Raw genomic sequence first — 18,919 nt, 5'->3', positions numbered from 1 at the left:
AGAGCAACAATAGAGTGAAAAAGATTTCAATTTATGAAATGCTCAAATAAGAATATTAAGAAAAGAAGCACTGGATGGCTCATTTGATTAAGCATTACCTTCAGCTCAGGTCATGATCTCAGGGTCTTGGGATGGAGCCTCACAGCAGGCTCCCTGCTCAGTGGGGAGTCTGTTTCTCCCTCTTCCTCTGCCCCTCTGTCTGCTTGTGCTCGCTCTCTCTTTTTCTCTCTCAAATAAATAAAATCTTAAAAAAAAAAAGCAGTACTAAGAAAGGTTATGGTTTTGACTACATTGAGGTTTTGATGGCTTTTTTTCAGAGAAAAAAATGGAAAAATGAGTTTTGTTATAAAGGAGAAGAAAGAGTCGGTAGTGGAGGGGCATAGGATCTGCATAATTTTGATTTTGATTTTCTTTTTTTATAAAAAATATGGAATTATATTATAATCTGATATATAACTTGATATATCTATACTTAAATCTTTAAGATTTAAGAGAACATATATTTATGTGTATTTTTATGTTTCTATACCTGGCCTAATACCTATAACTTTGATAGATGATAGATAGATGATAGATAGATAGATAGATAGATAGATAGATAGATAGATGATAGATAGATAATAGATAGATAGGTAGAGTTGATAACATAGGAGAAAAGAGGGGAAATCTTAAGAGAAAATGCCCTGAGGACTAAGGGAACTGATGATGTAAACCCCAGTCCAAGAGCAGGAGATGTAACGAGATGTCCCAGCTAAAACAGTGAGAGAGGAAAAGGGGGCTGAATTCCTCTTTCCTTTACCTCTTGTCCTATTCACTCCTTCAACTGATTGCATGATGCCCACTCACATTAGGGAGAGCAAGCCACCTAAGAAGTCCACCTATTCAACATCCACCATTCTGGATGTTTCTCAGCTCAGACACATCTAGGTAGCCACAGTTCATTCAGATCAACACATAATATTTGTTGCTGTGGATCAGTTCCAGGATAAGTGATCAGGAAAGTAAAGAAAGAGCCGGAGAATGAAGTGACTGAAACAAGTGGTGGTGGTGGTGGTAAGTGGGTTAGTTACTATTCAAAGTAAAGGCTGAGGTAAGAGTTTCAGAGTGGTCATAAAGTTGAGGAGAGAGAATATGGTCAGAAGTCTGCAAGTAAAGAAACCAAGAAGCTAGGTAGGTCTACATTGTCATTTTGAATGTTTGTGTGTTTTTGCACACATAGGTGTGTATGCACTTCCCCTACCTCCCTCCTTTCCTCTCTCTCTCTCTTTTTTTTTTTCTCATTGTTTTTATAGTTTCTAGGGAGAAAAAATATTTAACACAAAATATGAAGTATTCACAAAACTAAGTTGTTAATATCTACCATACCTGAAAAATGATCTTTAACATTAGATTCCCAGAGATTTTCTCAGTTAACCTTCAGTGGAGGTATTTTGTGATAGGAACAGTTATAGAAATTATGAAAGAGGAAACTTCCAGTGAATATACTAATGCAAAAATCATAGTAGTCCAAAGAGTCACTATGTTGATGTGAACTTTAGTCTTATCTACTAATTTGTTAAAGACAGAAAAGATTTTGCTGTAATTAACTCATATATAAGGACTTTATTCCAAAATGAGGCACTAAATGAGTATAAAATTAACATTATTTATTTATTTATTTATTTATTTATTTATTTTAGTATAAAATTAACTAATTGTGCTACTCATGTCAACTGATGGTAGTTGCAGGGCACAAGTGAAGATATTTAACTTTGACCTAAGCTCAGCATCTGCCAAACTGCCTGAGGCCACACATGGAACTGGATAAAATAATAGGGCTCCTGAGCAGGAAAGGACAGCCTGGGGACAACGAGTCCCTACATAAGACATGACTCATTTCTCTACTCCCATATCCTTTAAATGCCTTAGTAATTAACGGTGAGACCATCATATATCATGATACAACAAGCATCTAGGGACTTGCACACCATTTTAAAGAGAGATGATCTCTTAACTCATACTGAGGCATTAAATTCTTTGTATTACTCTTTTTTCTTAAATAAAGACATTATTGATATCATATAGAATGATATTTTAAGGTTGTATTCTACTATGAGATTAAGCTTCAGCCCTCAGGGATAAATTCCATGATTCTCTAAAATTAATTTATTTTCAAAACCATAATTAACAGTTCACTAAAATCTCCAGCACCATTATAGCAATAGAACAGCTCCTAAAGTTCCAACTACATGCTCATAAAATTTTGATTACTTCTTGTAATCGTGCCATCTGGTAGCTTGGTTATAGCTACATCTTAAAACTTATTGGGGACTGGAAGATTTTTGAAGTTTTTTTTTCATTATTCTGATAATTCAATACCTTAGGAATATAAATACAGTTTTTTTTCTTAAAAAATTAAACTATAAATCAGTTATTCATATATAAAAATGATAGTTTAGCAGATTTTCTTGATATCTAGTACTATAAGTACTGCACTTAACATTTATTAAATCACCATTGAATTTAAACTTGAACAAAAATCATGCATCTAAGGTGAAAATAAGGGCATTTGGAATATTACATTTGACGTTCTGTCAAATAATGTAATTCTACATAAACTTAACCCTAAATATCTTATTTTTAATTGTATATGCTCCTGAAAGCTTTATGCAATTTCATATATTTTAAAATAATAAAAGAGAAAGGACTGCCTTCAAGAGAATCTGGGATCCATCTACCATTGTCCAATCAGGATCTTGGTGGAGTCTGATCAGGATCTTGGTGGGGTCACTAGGCAAACAGGGTTAGGTGAATAAAACTCTGGCTATCTCTGTGGGGTGCCGGGGTGGTTCAGGCGGGTAAGCTTCTGACTCTTGATTTCAGCTCAGGTCATGATCTCAGAGTCATGAGATGAAACCTCATATCAGGCTCCATGCTGAACATGGAGTCAGCTTGAATTTCTCTCTCTTCCTCTCCCTCTGCCCCTCCCCCTGCCTGTTCATGTGCATGCACTCTCTCAATCTCTCTCTCTCTTTAAAAAAAAATAGCAAAACAAGCTCTGGCTACTTTTGAAAGAACAACTGCCATGTTTAGCCTGGGTAAGCGTCTAGGAAGCAGCATTTGAGGGAAAGAAATGAAATGAGAAACTTGGTAATAATATTGGCTCGGAGAGATCTATAGCAAATGCCCTGACCACCACAATTCCTAAGAGGAATCTGGCATTGCTTGTTTTTTTCTGTCCTCTGTCTACTTCAGGGGAGTCAAAAAGTCCTGCCTCTCAAGTGTTCCTGATCAGCATAGAGATATCCTCATATTGTTCCAACCTGCCATCTGTGAAACTACCAGCACACAGGGGAAACCACAACCTAGCCCCAGTCATCGGCCTGATTCCTCATTATGGGTCCCGAAGGTAGAGCTCAGTCCCAAGGAGCAAACCAAGGGAAATAACCTATCTATGGGCCCATCACAAGAGAATACAAGATGAACTCTTATGTCAGGCTACTTGTTAAGACAGATAAAGGAGGAACAGGATAATTTGCTTTTGGAATTAAAAAAAAAAATCATACAGTTTTATCCATCAGGTTTTTTGGAGTATAGGAGAGGAGGGTAAAAAAGGAAGCTTAGAATATTGAGTGAAAAAATGCCTCAAGTGATAGAAAAATGTGTAAAGGAAAAGTAGAAGAATAAAGAAAAAGAAATAAAAGACCTATTTGAAATAAATAGGCATTGGCTGATTACCATTATTATTAAATATTATCTAGGAAAAGGTAAAGTAATGAAGACAGTTTTGAATATGCCTTTTTTTTTTTTCTTCCTCCTCAGGTCTAACTCCAAAAATAAGTTAGTTTTTTAAGGGGAAACAGGGGAAACATTTTTAAGGGGACTAACATCAGTTAGTCCAGGATGTTAGGTTAATGTTCCATTATTATCTAATATATATTCTTTTTAAAGGAAGTTAGGCACTTTGAGATCCACATTAATGAATAGGCACCAATATCTCACAAGATGTGAAATACTTCCCAATAAATATAATTATAAAATAAGAAGAGATGTGGGTCTGAATGAATGCAACTCAATCTATCTAAATTTTTTCCTATTTTCCTACCAAGAGCATCCAGACAGAACACTGGATATCATTCATAGAAGCTAAAAATTCTCTTTAAAATGTTACATTATTACATAATTCACTATTAGAATAAATATAGAATGCTCATTCTGGTTTTAAAAGATATTTTAGACAAAATAGTAAGGACCACAACAATAATTTTAAAGTAAAAATTGCTTCCTATATGTATACAATAAAATTAATTATTATAAGCCCTTTCATTTCTTACTGAAATCTCAAGATAAGTAAGAATATTAAAAGGAAAACAGTGGAATGATTCAATGAATGATAACTCTATTCAAAGCAAGCCACTGTAGTTTTGGATGCCAAAATTGTGTACTTAATTTTAAAAAGATGCTTTTCTCATTGAAAATTATAAAAATGCACACTTTTTGTCTAAAAGTCATAAATTTTTAAAAGGTTGACTATATTAGTGGAAAGATGTGATAAATCATGATGATAAAAGACTATCATTACAGAGCACCCTAATCCATCATTTTAAATAGATTCTACATTAATCATCTACTTAAATCTGAATGCTCAAGTAATCATAATTTATTATGATAATTCAGACCAAAAATAAACATCAACAATGTGGGCTGCATTTGCAGGACAGCACTAGTTAGATATAGGAACTACCCTTTGCCCCGAAATGGTAAACCTAGTTTATCAGACATAATCATATTCAGTGCAAAGCACACATATTCAAGGAGTCATATTGCTCCAACATTAGGGTTAGCTTTGTTAAAACAGACTGATTAACATCAGTCAAATATAAAGACTCATTCAAATCTTGATGATGGACAGAGCCTAGATCATATAACATGTATGTATGTGTTTCAATTTGCTATTGCATAATCAAATTTCATAACTTTTTTATGTCTTTTTTTAAAATTTTATTTATTTATGATAGTCACACAGAGAGAGAGAGAGAGAGAGAGAGAGAGAGGCAGAGACACAGGCAGAGGGAGAAGCAGGCTCCATGCACTGGGAGCCCGACGTGGGATTCGATCCCGGGTCTCCAGGATCACGCCCTGGGCCAAAGGCAGGCGCTAAACCACTGCGCCACCCAGGGATCCCTCAAATTTCATAACTTAATATGGAATATTCTGTAGAAAGAATCTGTAAACAGTGCTTGCAACCAAGACTTTGCAACCTAAATACGTTGTTGACAAATTTACCCTCCTACAGTTTCCACCTGTGTGTTCTAGAGTTCCATTATCAGCTACCATACAGAATGTGCTGCAGCTAAAAACAGAAATCGCTTCCCTTCTTTTTCCAGTAAAAGCAATACTATTGTTTAATTACTTTTATATACTGAGATTTCATGTATTTGGCAAAGTTTTGCTGTAAAGTAAAAGAAATGATGTAATTCGTAAAATAATCTCATCGTAAAATAGACAAACAAACAAATAAATAAATAAATAAATTTACGAATGTGTGCATGTGTGTGAAAGTCCCTGCCTCCAGGCAGAATTTCAAGGCAACAGTAAAGTGGTATCATTTTATTTCTCATTCTCCGTGGTTACAATCCTAAAGAGCTTGTTACCTGATATCTGGAGGGTGGAGTGAGAAACTGTTTAATCCATTTTGTCCAGGATGTAGGTGCTTGTGTGGGATAGTTCATCACGTCCCTGATCCTATCGCAGCCAGAAGTGGAAGTAAAATTAATTTTTGTTAAAAACTACATTGTAGGATATTGAAGGATAAGCTTGGCAAACTTTAAAAAACTATAATCAAATATTACCAAAATTGAATAAGCTATTTATAAGTGCATTTCTTATTTAAGAAAAATGTAAAGAATAATAACTTATTTTTGCAAAGAAACATTGTATATCTGGCTCTGTGATTAATATTCAGTGAGACAAAAAATAATAATATTCAGTGAGACATTATGAAAGACTGTGTTTTTATATCATTAAAATGTGAATAACATACATTCTCGTGGAAAATATTTGTACTGTGAAATTGTTAAGAATGGTATGAATATTCTTTTTTTGGCATAAAGATGTCATAAGAAAGAATGAGATAAATATTCCATACACATCAAAAGCTGATGGGGTTTTTTTATATAAAGATATTTCACAAAGCCCTAACTCATGGTTAAAAACTACTTGCTATATACTAGGTATATATATTTAATAACATATTTGTTAATATAATACCTAATGAAGCACTGCATTATTTTCCTCACTATTAAGAAACAGTCTCACTCTGGTTCCACCCAAGACTGAGCCCACACTCAAACTCCACTAGACATTAGTTCATAGTCTTATTTCTCAGTATCGCATGATAAGACAGTGCAAAAAATTTTAAATTTCCTCATGTTTCTCAGGTAACTTGTGGTGTGAGAACGTGTATTTCCCAGAAGATCAGATACAGCTTTTCCATCACCGTAGCCTCCGAGATACCAGATGTTGCTCTCACACAGCCTTCAAATATATCCTGACATTACCACAGAAAGATGAAATGTGCAATAACCTGCTCTCTTGTGAGCCAGAGAATGAGATTCGAAGGTAAAGAATAGCTTAAAATTATTAAGCACATACCCCTTGAAGACTTTGATGAATCTTAATTTCTAATCTGTACAGTTCAGTGTAACTTTCCCCATGAAAAAAAAAAAAAAAAAAAAAAACCTCTTGATTTACAGGTTGGCAAATGATGTTATTCATGGAGAAATTTGACTCCTAAATCCAATGTGCATGATTTACAATGAGGAAGAAATACCAGTTGGTTTTGAAACACGCTTTTTAAAATGGTGCAAATAACAAAGCAGGAATAGCTTAGAATGAGTATCCTGTGAAAGAATGGGGAAATTACTCTCATGTGTTTGTTTAACTTTATCTAATTTGCCATGCATCAATTTCAGGTTAAAATGACTTACTTTTGAAGATTATCACTTCTTAACATAACAGTCTAATTAAAAAGATGTTGGGGTAAATGATCCTGCACTTGATAAAATCTGATTCATTATGGGAAGGAAGAAGATGAACTTGAGGAGAAAGACTCATCCAGGCCCCCTGAAAATACAAGATTTGTATGTGGTGCTGTGGCCGTGGTGAGTGTGTGCCTTTGTGCTTATAAGAAATTTGCTCCTACCAGTGGGTGAGCTGATCCATTTTATGCTTACTGCAGTTTTATTTGCCTGCTGTGTTAATGTTCAGATAAAGCACGTTATAATGGCTGAGTCTAGATATGATAAATATGTGGAACATCAGGGTTTATTTATCATTGTGACAGCACGAAGAGTCTTCTGGGGTGCTGAAACTGGACAAAAGTATTCCAGGTTACTAGAATGGACGTGAAATGTGTGTGCTCTGATTCCAGGATTCATATTCTCCTCTCTTCCCTCTCCTACTGTGATGTTCTGAAGGAACTGCTTGAGGCTATCCACCCAGAATTCAATTGTGTTCAAAAGCCAGGATGGCATGGCTGAGGGGAAATTTGGGGGATCTTCTTGGATGTCTTGCATTTGATTTATTCTCCTATCAGAGCAATACAGCAGCTCTATAGGTCTGCATTTCTTTTCTTTAATCAAATAAGTAATTAGGAGAAAACCCCAGTAGTTTAATTATGAACTGCCAACTTCTTTTCTAACGGAGTTTGAGCCAATTAAGATAAAAAATGTTAGAAAATGAATGATAATGTAAAGGCCATGTAGATGAATGCGATATCAGTCTATCCAAGTTGGCACTTTTTACAGTGTCGTCTATGATGGTTTTGATTCTGTCTTCTAAAGCACAGTTCTGATTATAGCACTTCCCAGCTCAAAAGTCAGCTGACCTATCCTTTTTTTTTTTTTCATTTTATTTTTTTAAAGTAATCTCTACACCCAACATGGGATTTGAGCTCACAACCCTGAGATCAAGATTCACATGCAGTACTGATAGAGCCGGCCAGTGGCCCCTGATCTAGCGTTTTCTGAATCAAGTCCCTAGGATATATAGAAGATTACATTCTTCCACAATCTGATTCCTACCTAAGTTTTCAGTTATATTCTTTATTCCCTTTATTATGTGTTTTCCCTGGTGGCAGGGGTGGCAGGTTAAAGTTATCTATTGTCTCGTACCTATTCATACCTTGGTTTATTTTCTATTTTCCCCATTTCACATTGGTCTTGGATCAGGTTTCTGTCTTAGCATACTTCCTCCTTACCATCTTGAAAAAGTTCAAACATCTCTACAAAGCCTTTTTTATTTACTTACCATCAGACTTCATTTACTTTTTTTTTCTAATTTTACATACTACTTTATTAATACGACTCTCATAACACATATTACTTTATAATATACTTTATAATATACTTACAGCATAATATAATCAAAACCCTTAATGAGAACAGAATCCACATCTGTTTTCCTAAATATATTCTCCATCAGCCAGCACGGCAAACAGAATAAACTAAATAAAGAAATGTTGGGAAATCTGGCTGTGACCTCTCAGTTGTCAGTCTTCAAAGCATGCACACAGGAAATTGTTATTTTTTATTTCATACCCTGTAGTTAAGTACAACATTCCCTATTGTAATATGATTTGGATTTTCCTAGGTTTGATTAAACCAAGTCATCTAAAGTATTTTTATTGAGAACAATCATTACCATGTTCCATTGCATATCTCGTATGAAGTTTGCACCGAAAGCCTTTGAAGGGAACTTTCAATACTCATTAGTTGGTTCCCTATGGCCTCGGGAATCATTTAAAGATAAATATTTCGGGATCCCTGGGTGGCACAGCAGTTTAGCGCCTGCCTTTGGCCCAGGGCGCGATACTGGAGACCCAGGATCGAATCCCACGTCGGGCTCCGGGTGCATGGAGCCTGCTTCTCCCTCTGCCTGTGTCTCTGCCTCTCTCTCTCTCTCTCTCTGTGTGTGTGTGTGTGTGTGTGACTATCATAAATAAATAAAAAAAATAAAAAGAAATTAAAAGAAATAAGATAATATTTCTGGACACCAGAAATGTTTAATAAGAGGATGTACTGGGAAAAAATGCAAATTTCATATGAATAAGAAAAATTGACCCCCTCTACAAAAACATAAATGACAAAGCCATAATTCTTTTTTTTTTCAAAGCCATAATTCTTAAAGAATTTTTAGCTTAGAAATAAATCTTAATTATGAAAATGTGCCATCTGACTATGACTTCCAATTTATAATTGGGTATCTTCTAATTAAAGTATGTCTTTCTGGGGCACCTGGATGGTTAAGGGTCAGACTCTTGATTTAAGCTCAGGTCATGATCTTGGGGTTGTAAGATCCAGTGCCCAGTGTGGAGCCTGCTTAGGATTTTCTCTCTCCCTCTCCCTTGCCCCTCCCACCCTACAATTGTTCTCTCATGATCTCTCAAATAAGTAAATAAATAAATAAATAAATAAATACAATGTATGCCTTTACCACTATATTATATGAATAAGAATTTCCTTCAAAATGTTATCTAAATTTTTCCTTCAGAAGATTCTGTGAAAGAAGAAATAACACACTTATTTTTTTCTTTTATGTTTTTCTGCTTTTTTCTTCTATACTAATGAAACATGCAAACTCAGTAATATTTAATTCTAAGTAAAATTAACAAAATGTACAGTAAAATACAGGGAAAAATTTATTTCACAAGCAAGCTATCAGAAAAAAAATGTAAATCAAAGACAGTTTGATAACTTAGAGTAGGAGCCCCTGACTGAGAAAGACATATTTAACATGCATAGATGAACGAGTGATTTGATAAGCCATTATTACAAAAAGATTTATGAAGGAGGGATAGCACTTACCAAAATGACCGTGAAGGAAAAATGATAGCTGATTCTGCTTGGAAGGGTCACAGAAAAGTTGTTTTTGCCATATAAAAATTATTTTGTGCACATAAACACCATCTTAGTCCACACGAAAAATTGTATATCTGGCTTGATGTATTTAAATTTTCCTCTAAATGATCATATTTGAGAAATAAAAGAAATTACATTCTTCTACACCGTGACAGAGTGATAAAATTTTTATTACAATTGTTAGATGATATTTAGTTAGAATCCACTAAAAATAAGAATGAAACAAATGGAAGGCAGTGCTGACACCACTTCCTGTGGGACATCTTCATCCTTTTTGTCAAAAACAGTTTCTTCATTACGTCAGTAAATTGGCTTTGGCTGAATTCCTCTAGCTGCATATCTAGAGTTTTTAAAATAATATCAGTGTCAACATCCCCAAATCAGCTATTTTTGCCATGACTCATTGTATGTTTAATTTGAATTTCACTACCAACATTATATCACTTTTCATTTCTTTGCTGCACTTCCATCCTTGTTGCCCAATTTCCTCTTTTGATTATTATTTTACAATTTCAGATAGGTGTATCTGGGAAATACTGGGAACACAGATACATACTTTTTTTCCACAGATACATACATTTTTTTTCTGTGTTTGAACTGAATAACAAATGCACAGTATCAGTCACCAGCAGAATTTGAAATAAGTGACATGATTGAACACCAATCACGATGGGTGTCTGTTATTTACATAGTTATATGTGTACATAAGAGCTAGAAGCAATATTTGCACTTGATGAAATTACTCAGTTAGTATACTATGGTAACTGAAATTTCAAGTGTATTGCTGAGAGAAATGTTATCTAACTAAACTCCAGTAACCGAAATTCATGTATATAGGCAAAATTTTATTTATTTATTTATTATTTATTTATTTATTTATTTATTTATTTATTTAGAGAAGGAAAAACTAGTGAGATAGCATAGGCAGGGGAGAGGGGCACAGGGAGAAGGAGAAGCAGGCTCCCAGCTGAGCAGGAATTGTTAACTTAGAATTCTTTACCTGGAGGCAGTATCTCTCAAAGACATGGATGAAATAACTTTTTCAGATATACAAAGTCTTTGCAAATCTGAAAACACGGAGAAATAACGCTTTAAGTGATGCAAGGAAACACACACGTGAAGCAATCAACTCAGAATTCTACTCTCTGAAAATATATTTCAAAAGTGAATGGCAAAATGGCTCAGTTTCAGGAAAAAAAAAAACAATAGCTGAGAGAATTTATCACTAGCATATTTAAATTTTAAACTTGGAGCAATAATAAAGAAATTTATTTTGGCCAACAGAACACGATACTACATGCAAACTCGCATCTAGAATAGAAGAGCAAGGGAAAAAGACAACGTATCACTAAATACATATGATGGGGCTTTTTGATTTTTTAAATCACTTGAAAGACCATTGATTAATTGCTCAAAAATAGTATCAATGTATTATGGGGTTTATAACATATGAAGAAAATGCATTAAAAATAGATAAAGGAAAAGAAATGGTAAGTGGAAATACAACTGACATATTATTGGGAAGTTAACTGTGATAACCTAAAAAATACTATATAAAACAGCTTATCCTTAAAATTTAGAATCCCAGGGAGTCTTGCAAGTCAGTGTACTGTAAGTGATCAAAAAATGCCATCCTTTGGCCTTTGGCCATCTTGCTCTTTGCTGAATTCTGGAATTCTAAGGTCAGTAACAAGTATACCAAAATCATTTATATTTTTATAAACCACAAGCAAACAAGTGAAAAATCATTTAAAAACCCATGCTATTTACAACAATATCAAAGCACATACAACACTGATAAATAAACTTAACAAAAAATGTATGAAATTTAAAAATTTGTACATGAAACTACACTGCATTTAAAATTGTTACCAGGGGCACCTGGGTGGCTCAGTGGTTGAATGTCTGCCTTGGCTCAGGTCATGATCCCAGGGTCCTGGGTCAAGTCCTGCATTGGATGCTCCACAGGGAGCCTACTTCTCCCTCTGCCTATGTCTCTGCCATTCTCTCTTGTTTCTCATTAATAAATAAATAAAATCTTGAAAAAAAAACAATAAAATAAAATTAGTTACCAATGAGTGAAATTAAGGAAAATCCAAATAGGTGGAGATATATACCATATTAATAGATTAGAAGACATTATTTTTAAGATGTTAATTTTCTCCCAAATGTTTTATAAATTTATCTAAATTCTAATTGGTAAATGAACGGACTTTTTTTTTTTTTGTAGAACTTTATAAGTTGATTGTAGCAAAGACCTGAATAATTCATCTCTAAAAATTAGAACAAAGTTGAAGGACTCCACTGTGTGATTTTGAGACCTTACATAAAGCAACATTGAAAATTGTTTGTTGTGTTTGCATATAGCTATATTGTTCAATCTATCATAGTAAAAACTTGAAAAATAGACTCCCATATAAAGCCATTTGATTTATGATCAAGACATGATTTGTGAAAGCAAGACAATTTAATGAGAGAAAGAACCACCTCTCCATAAATGGGGCTGGAACAACTCTATAAACCCATGGGAAAAAAAAAAAAATGATTCTGGACTCATTCCTCATAACATATAACAAAGTAATTAGAAAATATAAAGCCTAAATATTAAAGATAAATCTATAATGCTTCTAGAAGACAACATAGATAATTATCTTCATCAAACTGGGGAAGGCAAAAGGTTATTTCAGAGGATACATAACTGATGACTACAAAAAAATAATAAAAAAATAATTTAGACTTCTTTAGAATTTAACATTTCTGCTTATCAAAAGACAAAGAAATGAAAACACAACCAGAGACTGGGAGAAAATATCTAAAACACATATATATGATGATAGACATGTATCTAGAATACATAAGGTTTTTTAGTTTGCAAAAAATAAAAAAGATAAAGCAACAAAGAGGGGAATATGTGAATAGATAATTCAAAAACTAATATATGAATGGACAGCAGGCACATAAAATATTTCTGAAAGTCATTAGAACTTAGAGAAATGCAAAATAAAATCAAGATAAGATACAAGTTCAAAACCACTTGAATTATTAAAATTTAAAAGCCTGACACCACCAAGTATTGGCTGCAATGTTGAAGCAACGGGAATTTTTATTCTTTTATTAAGGGGTATAGAAAGATTATCCACTTATATCTCTGATGATCTTACTGGAAGCACCTGTATATGATACCCCAAATTTGTAAGTGACCAAAATGTCCATTAACATGGGAATAAATAAACACTGATATATTTCTAAAATGATATAAATCAAAACAGTGACTCTTGATATACAGGATATTGGTAAATCTCAAAACATTATGTTGAGTGAAGGAACAGAGATATTGAAAACAATATTATATAATTCCTTTTTTCTTTTTCTTCCTTTTTTTTGTTTTAGAACAGCTTAAACAAATTTATTGCAATAAAAGTCAGAGCAGTGAAAAACTGGAAAGGTGAAAATTGATTTCTAGGGAATCCAAGGGAATTTTCTGAGAAGATGGAAATATTGCATAAATTGATGAGGTATTCATTATTCAGGTGTAATATTTTGTAAAGTAATTGAATTTTACATTTATAATCTGTTCATTTTTAAAATATGTAAAATTTACCTTAAGAAGTAATATAATGTTTTAAAATTTCCTATCTTTTCTTTGAAGTCAATTGTAGACCTACTAACTGAGGATCAGGATTTTAAAAGATTTTTCATATTCTAATAAATTTAGTGGATTTTCCAGGCAAGGAAGAATAATAAAAAATGTTATTATGATTTTTTAAGATTTTATTTATTTATTTGAAAGAGAGAGAGGGGGGGGCAGCCCTGGTGGCTCAGCAGTTTAGCGCCACCTTCAGCCCAGGGCATGATCCTGGAGACCTGGGATCAAGTCCCACATCAGGCTCCCTGCAATGGAGCCTGCTTCTTCTCTGCCTATGTCTCTGCCTTTCTCTCTCTCTGTCTCTCTCTCTCTCTCTCTCTCTCTCTCTGTCTCTCGCCCTCCCCCCTCCCCTCCCCGGTGTGTCTCTCAAGAATAAATAAATAAAAGCTTTAAAAAAAGGAGAGAGAGTGAGAAAGAGACCATGAGTGTGAGGGAGGGGCAGAGGGAGCAGCGACCCAGAGATCATGACCTGAGCTAAAGGCAGCCACTTAACCAACAGAGCCTGTCTAAAATGTTGTTATATTTCTTTAAAATTTTAAGAAATTCAAAAGGCTTTACTAAAAACTTGGCTCAGTCGTCCATAATATATATTTATAATACACTCTATCCTTATGTAATATAGATTCAAAAGTCTTGAAATTGGATACAAAACTTTATAAATTGTAAAACATACAACAATGTAATGTGAAACTGTTGAATATGTATATCAATTCCAAATCACCTTGAAATTACTTTTTAATGTTCAATTTACAGATTAAGCTAAAATCATTAAAGAAGTAATTGATAATTATTTCAATAAACGTAGAAGTACTCAGCCATCACATTTACTCCCATTTTGTTTGAACCCAAACGTGACAGTACGAATTTACATATCACTGATGAAATCATTTTAATTAGGAATTAAAAATTCATTAGCATTAGCATTGAAATTTAACCTATTTATAAGTTTTAACATTAGTGACTATTAATCTCAATCAAAATAAGTTTGTTGGCTAGTGCCAATTAAGCAGGTCAATGATAGAGCTCTTTTATTAACAGTATAGGATACCTTTCAGTTGTGATAAAATATCACATTAAGAGTTTTAGTAAGCTTCATGATTTTCAAACAACATGAATTATTTTTTAAGCTTTTAATAGGCTCAACAGACTATGGAAAAATACGGTGTATAATCATGAATATGCCCAAGATTTGGTGATAAATAATTCCAAATTAATGCTTCATTTCAATGCCTATTACTTAGTTTTTAACTCCAGCTTCTAAATTTAGTACCATTAGCAAGAGATAAGCTAGCAATTACACATTTATCAAAATAATTTAAAAATGTCTGATGCCTCAATAAATTACCAAGGTAGTAGTCTTTAGCCTGCAGAAAATTAAGTGTAAAAATTAGGTTATTAATTTTACATATGAAGTTGATTTCAACAGATTTTTAAAGGCGTTATCAATATACTATAAATAACTATAAATAACTTCTAATTAGTCCAGTTGGCAATTGTGGTTCAAGTAAACAATCAAGAGTGTGGATGAAATGACAAGTCCAACCATCCATCTTGAGATGGAATTCAAGACAGAACTGTATTATATTCTCCTTCCCCAGACCCAGTAATGGTGAAGGAGGTGGCAACAATAGTAGTGTATCACTGCTAATAATGCCTGTCATTCTAAGTCTCATGGCTGGGTAGCACTAGGTATGTAAGTTTTAGGGCAGAGTGGACAAGAACCGTGCCATTTGGCTGCCATTTGCTGTCTTGGAAGATACCTTTTCCAGGTTTAAATCTTATAGGCACCAGGCCAGTAGTAAACTGATTAGCATGGTTATCTTACCAATTCTGTATGAATGGGAACTTTATTAAACAATCTTTGCTTCTTAATATATCTGAATTCAAAATGCTCGACTGTGAAAATATTCTCCCTTCTCTGAGATCACTGAAACTAGGACTATTGCCAGTTATCTTAATAAAAAAAATCAGTAATAAGATATCCATGGAAAGTATATGAAAAAAAACTCCAAAGGAAGATTTTTAAAATAGACATAAGAAGGCAATTATTTGCATTATAAATGTATCAGATTTTGAACAATCAAGTTCATTGTTTATTACATAAAAACAAACAAAACCAATGTCACGTGGAGGAAATTTTGCAATATATTACAATATATTCTTTTATCATAAGATTTTTTCTGAAAGAATCAGGGCGAAAAAAAAAAAGAAAAAACAATTAGGAAAGATATACAATTAGGGATATGTGATATGGTTAGATCTAGCAGATATTATAAAATATTATAAACACAGATAAATAGCCATTTTACACATTGATAATAGGTGCATAAAAGTAAAAATTAGCATTTGTTACATAGGATAGTTTGTATATTATATATAAATCATTTCAAATCAGAATGAGACTTGCTTAATTATTGTTGTACTTAGGAGATAAATTCAGTTGACCTCGTCTTACAAAAAAATTAAAGAATGAAACATGTTAAGTGCACACATATTAAACAAATACCCACTCTTTGTTTTAGTTCATTTATGACTCTATTGGTTATTCCTAGATCCCCCATTCTGCTTTTGCAGTTGGAACTTGTGATGACAGAATTTTAACATGGCACCCAAGACTTCGGCACCCTGGTATGCATGCTCTGTATCATCTCCTCCCTTTGAGTATGAGGGAATCAAGAAAATCGGGATTTTACTACTGGGATCTGTTGAACTTGAATTAATCAAAAGGGAAATTGTCTTGGATGAGTCTGAGCTAATCAGTCCCTTCCTGAAAGAAGAGATTCAAAGCCAGAGAAAAGCCTTCTTCGGGGCCTTAAAGAAGCAAATTGCAGACGTATGGAGAGAAACACATGGCAGGACACATCAAGCCAGTGCTAGTTGCTGAGGACCTCGGAACTGCAATTGCCAGGACCTGAGCTCTGCCAACTGAGTGAGCTTGGAAAAGGACCAAGATGAGGATCAGATGGGGTCATAGTCCCAGCAGAATCCTTTATTTCACACTCCTGAGACCAGAGTGCAGCACCCAGCTAATCTGGGCCTGGACTTCCTCTTACCTAGGGAAGCCTTGGGATGATGAAATCATGTCATTTTAAGCTGGTAAGGTTTAAGCTGGTAATTGGTTACACAGACCACGAAACGGTGCTTAGTCAAAGATCTGCTTTCAGGTCCGGTCATGATCCCAGGTTCCTGGGATCCACCCCTGCATTGGGCTCCCTGCTCAGCTCTCCCTCTCCCTCTGCTGCACCCTCTGCTTATGCTCTCTCTCTCTCTGCCAAATAAATACATTTAAAAAAAAAAGAAAGAAAAGAAACATAAAATAAATATAGGACTGTAATTTCCTAATCTAAAGTCAACTTTCTTCTCTGCTTTCCAGAAATTTGTAAAAATTTCTAATCCATCCAGAATCCCTTCTTCTTTATGAATATATATATATATTTCCTCTGTTATTTTTTCTTTGATCCATTGATTTGGTTATTTAAGAGTGCCTGTTTTTTGATTTCCAAATATTTGTGATTTTCTCAAATTTATTTCCATTATTGATTTCATTCAGCTGTGGTCATAAAACATGCTTTGTATTTCAATTATTTTAAATTTATTAAGGCATGTTTTATAACCTAATGTATGGTACATCCTGGACAACATTCCATTTGCCTTTGAGAAAGGCAGTATTTTGTTGGAATGTTTCATGGAATTCTATTAGTTTTAGTTGACTCATGTTCTTATTCAATACTTATATTTCCTGTTCCTCTTTTACCTGGTTGCTCTAACAGCCATTGAAAAATGGGTATTGAAATCTTTATTATTGTTGAATCATCTACTGATCTGTTCAATACTGTCAGTTTTCTTAATGTATTTTGATGCCATGTTGTCAGGTGCATACATGTTTATAAATTTCACATCTTTCAGATATACTGACACTTTAATCATTATAAAATATTCTTCTCCAGTAACAATTTTTTGTAGTACCAATTTCAGTCTTACAATCTATTTTGCTTATATTAGTATAGCTACTCTAGTTCTCATTTGGGTTCTGTTTGGATGAAGCATTGTTTCCCATTCTTTTATTCTCAATCTATTTGTGCCTCTGAATATAAATTGTGTCTCTTGTGGATAGCATGTAGCTGGATCACATTTTTTTTATCAGTTCTGTCAATTTCTGCCTTCTGTTGGATTATTTAGTTCATTTACACTTGAATTTTTAATGTTATTTTTTGGTCTATATTTTAATTAATCTGATACCATTTGACTCCACATGCAGCCTTTATAGACTATGTGTCTCTTAGTCACATCTCAAGAGAGAGTGACAGCTCAAGTTTCCATGTATCATGGGTTGTTTTTTTACATGCATTTTATTAAAAATGCCAATATTTTAAAACATTCTATGATTTTAGGTCTATTATAATGCTTATTTCTTACTTTCTTTTGTCCTGCATTTATTAGATTATACATTGTTATATTTACAGTTTTCCTTGATTGTCCCTCACAGACTATATTTAAAGCCACTGTAGCTTTTTCCTTAACACTAAATAAACATAAGACACCTCCTTCTTATTATCAAGATTTTGCAAATCATTCTTTAGATCTAGACTTTCAAATCTCATCTAAAGTAAAATCCATCTGTGCTGAACTAGTTTGAGATTTCCTTTGTTTGAATTGCAGCGTTTTCTAACATTGCTAGAAAAACAGATGTGCCCTATAAATCTTTATTTGTAATGCTGGCCTAGTACTTCCTTTAAGCATATCCCTATAATTTGTATACGGTTTTCATGCAAGAAAGCCTATGCCTGATTTTCTGATCTATGCTGGCTGGCCATGAGTCTTCAGAGACTATAGCTGGGTAATAATGTATTCTACATTTATTCCTACTTATTGTTAATTTACTTGTTTAAGTCAGGATAGCATATGTAGAACACAAATATATTGCTTGTCCCAATTCCAACAAGACTGGCATTAGTTGGATTGCATTGTATGTTTACACCAAAATTGCTTTGTCCATTCATCTAACTGATGGACATTTGGGCTGTTCCCATGCACTTGTACTATATTGAGTACTTATTTTAGGTTTTTTTGAAAATGTATCTAAAAGTGAGATAAAGGGCCACAGGGCAATTCTACATTTATATTTTTCTAATATTTTATTTATTTATTTGACAGCTAGAGACAGAGCACAAGTAAGCAGAGAGAGAAGGGAGAAGCAGGCTCCCCACCTAGCAGAGAGCTGGATGCGGGGCTCAACCCTAGGACCCTGGGATCATGACCTGAGCCGAAGGCAGATGCTTAACAGATTGAGCCACCCAGGTGCTTCTACATTATTTTCTTTTAGAAACTGCCAAACTGATTTCCACCGTAGCTGAACAATTTTCAGCCACAACCA

This window comes from Canis lupus, chromosome 1, assembly GCF_011100685.1.
Source record: "Canis lupus familiaris isolate Mischka breed German Shepherd chromosome 1, alternate assembly UU_Cfam_GSD_1.0, whole genome shotgun sequence".
In the NCBI taxonomy this organism is placed as follows: domain Eukaryota; kingdom Metazoa; phylum Chordata; class Mammalia; order Carnivora; family Canidae; genus Canis; species Canis lupus.
Note: the sequence above shows the minus strand (reverse complement) of the source record.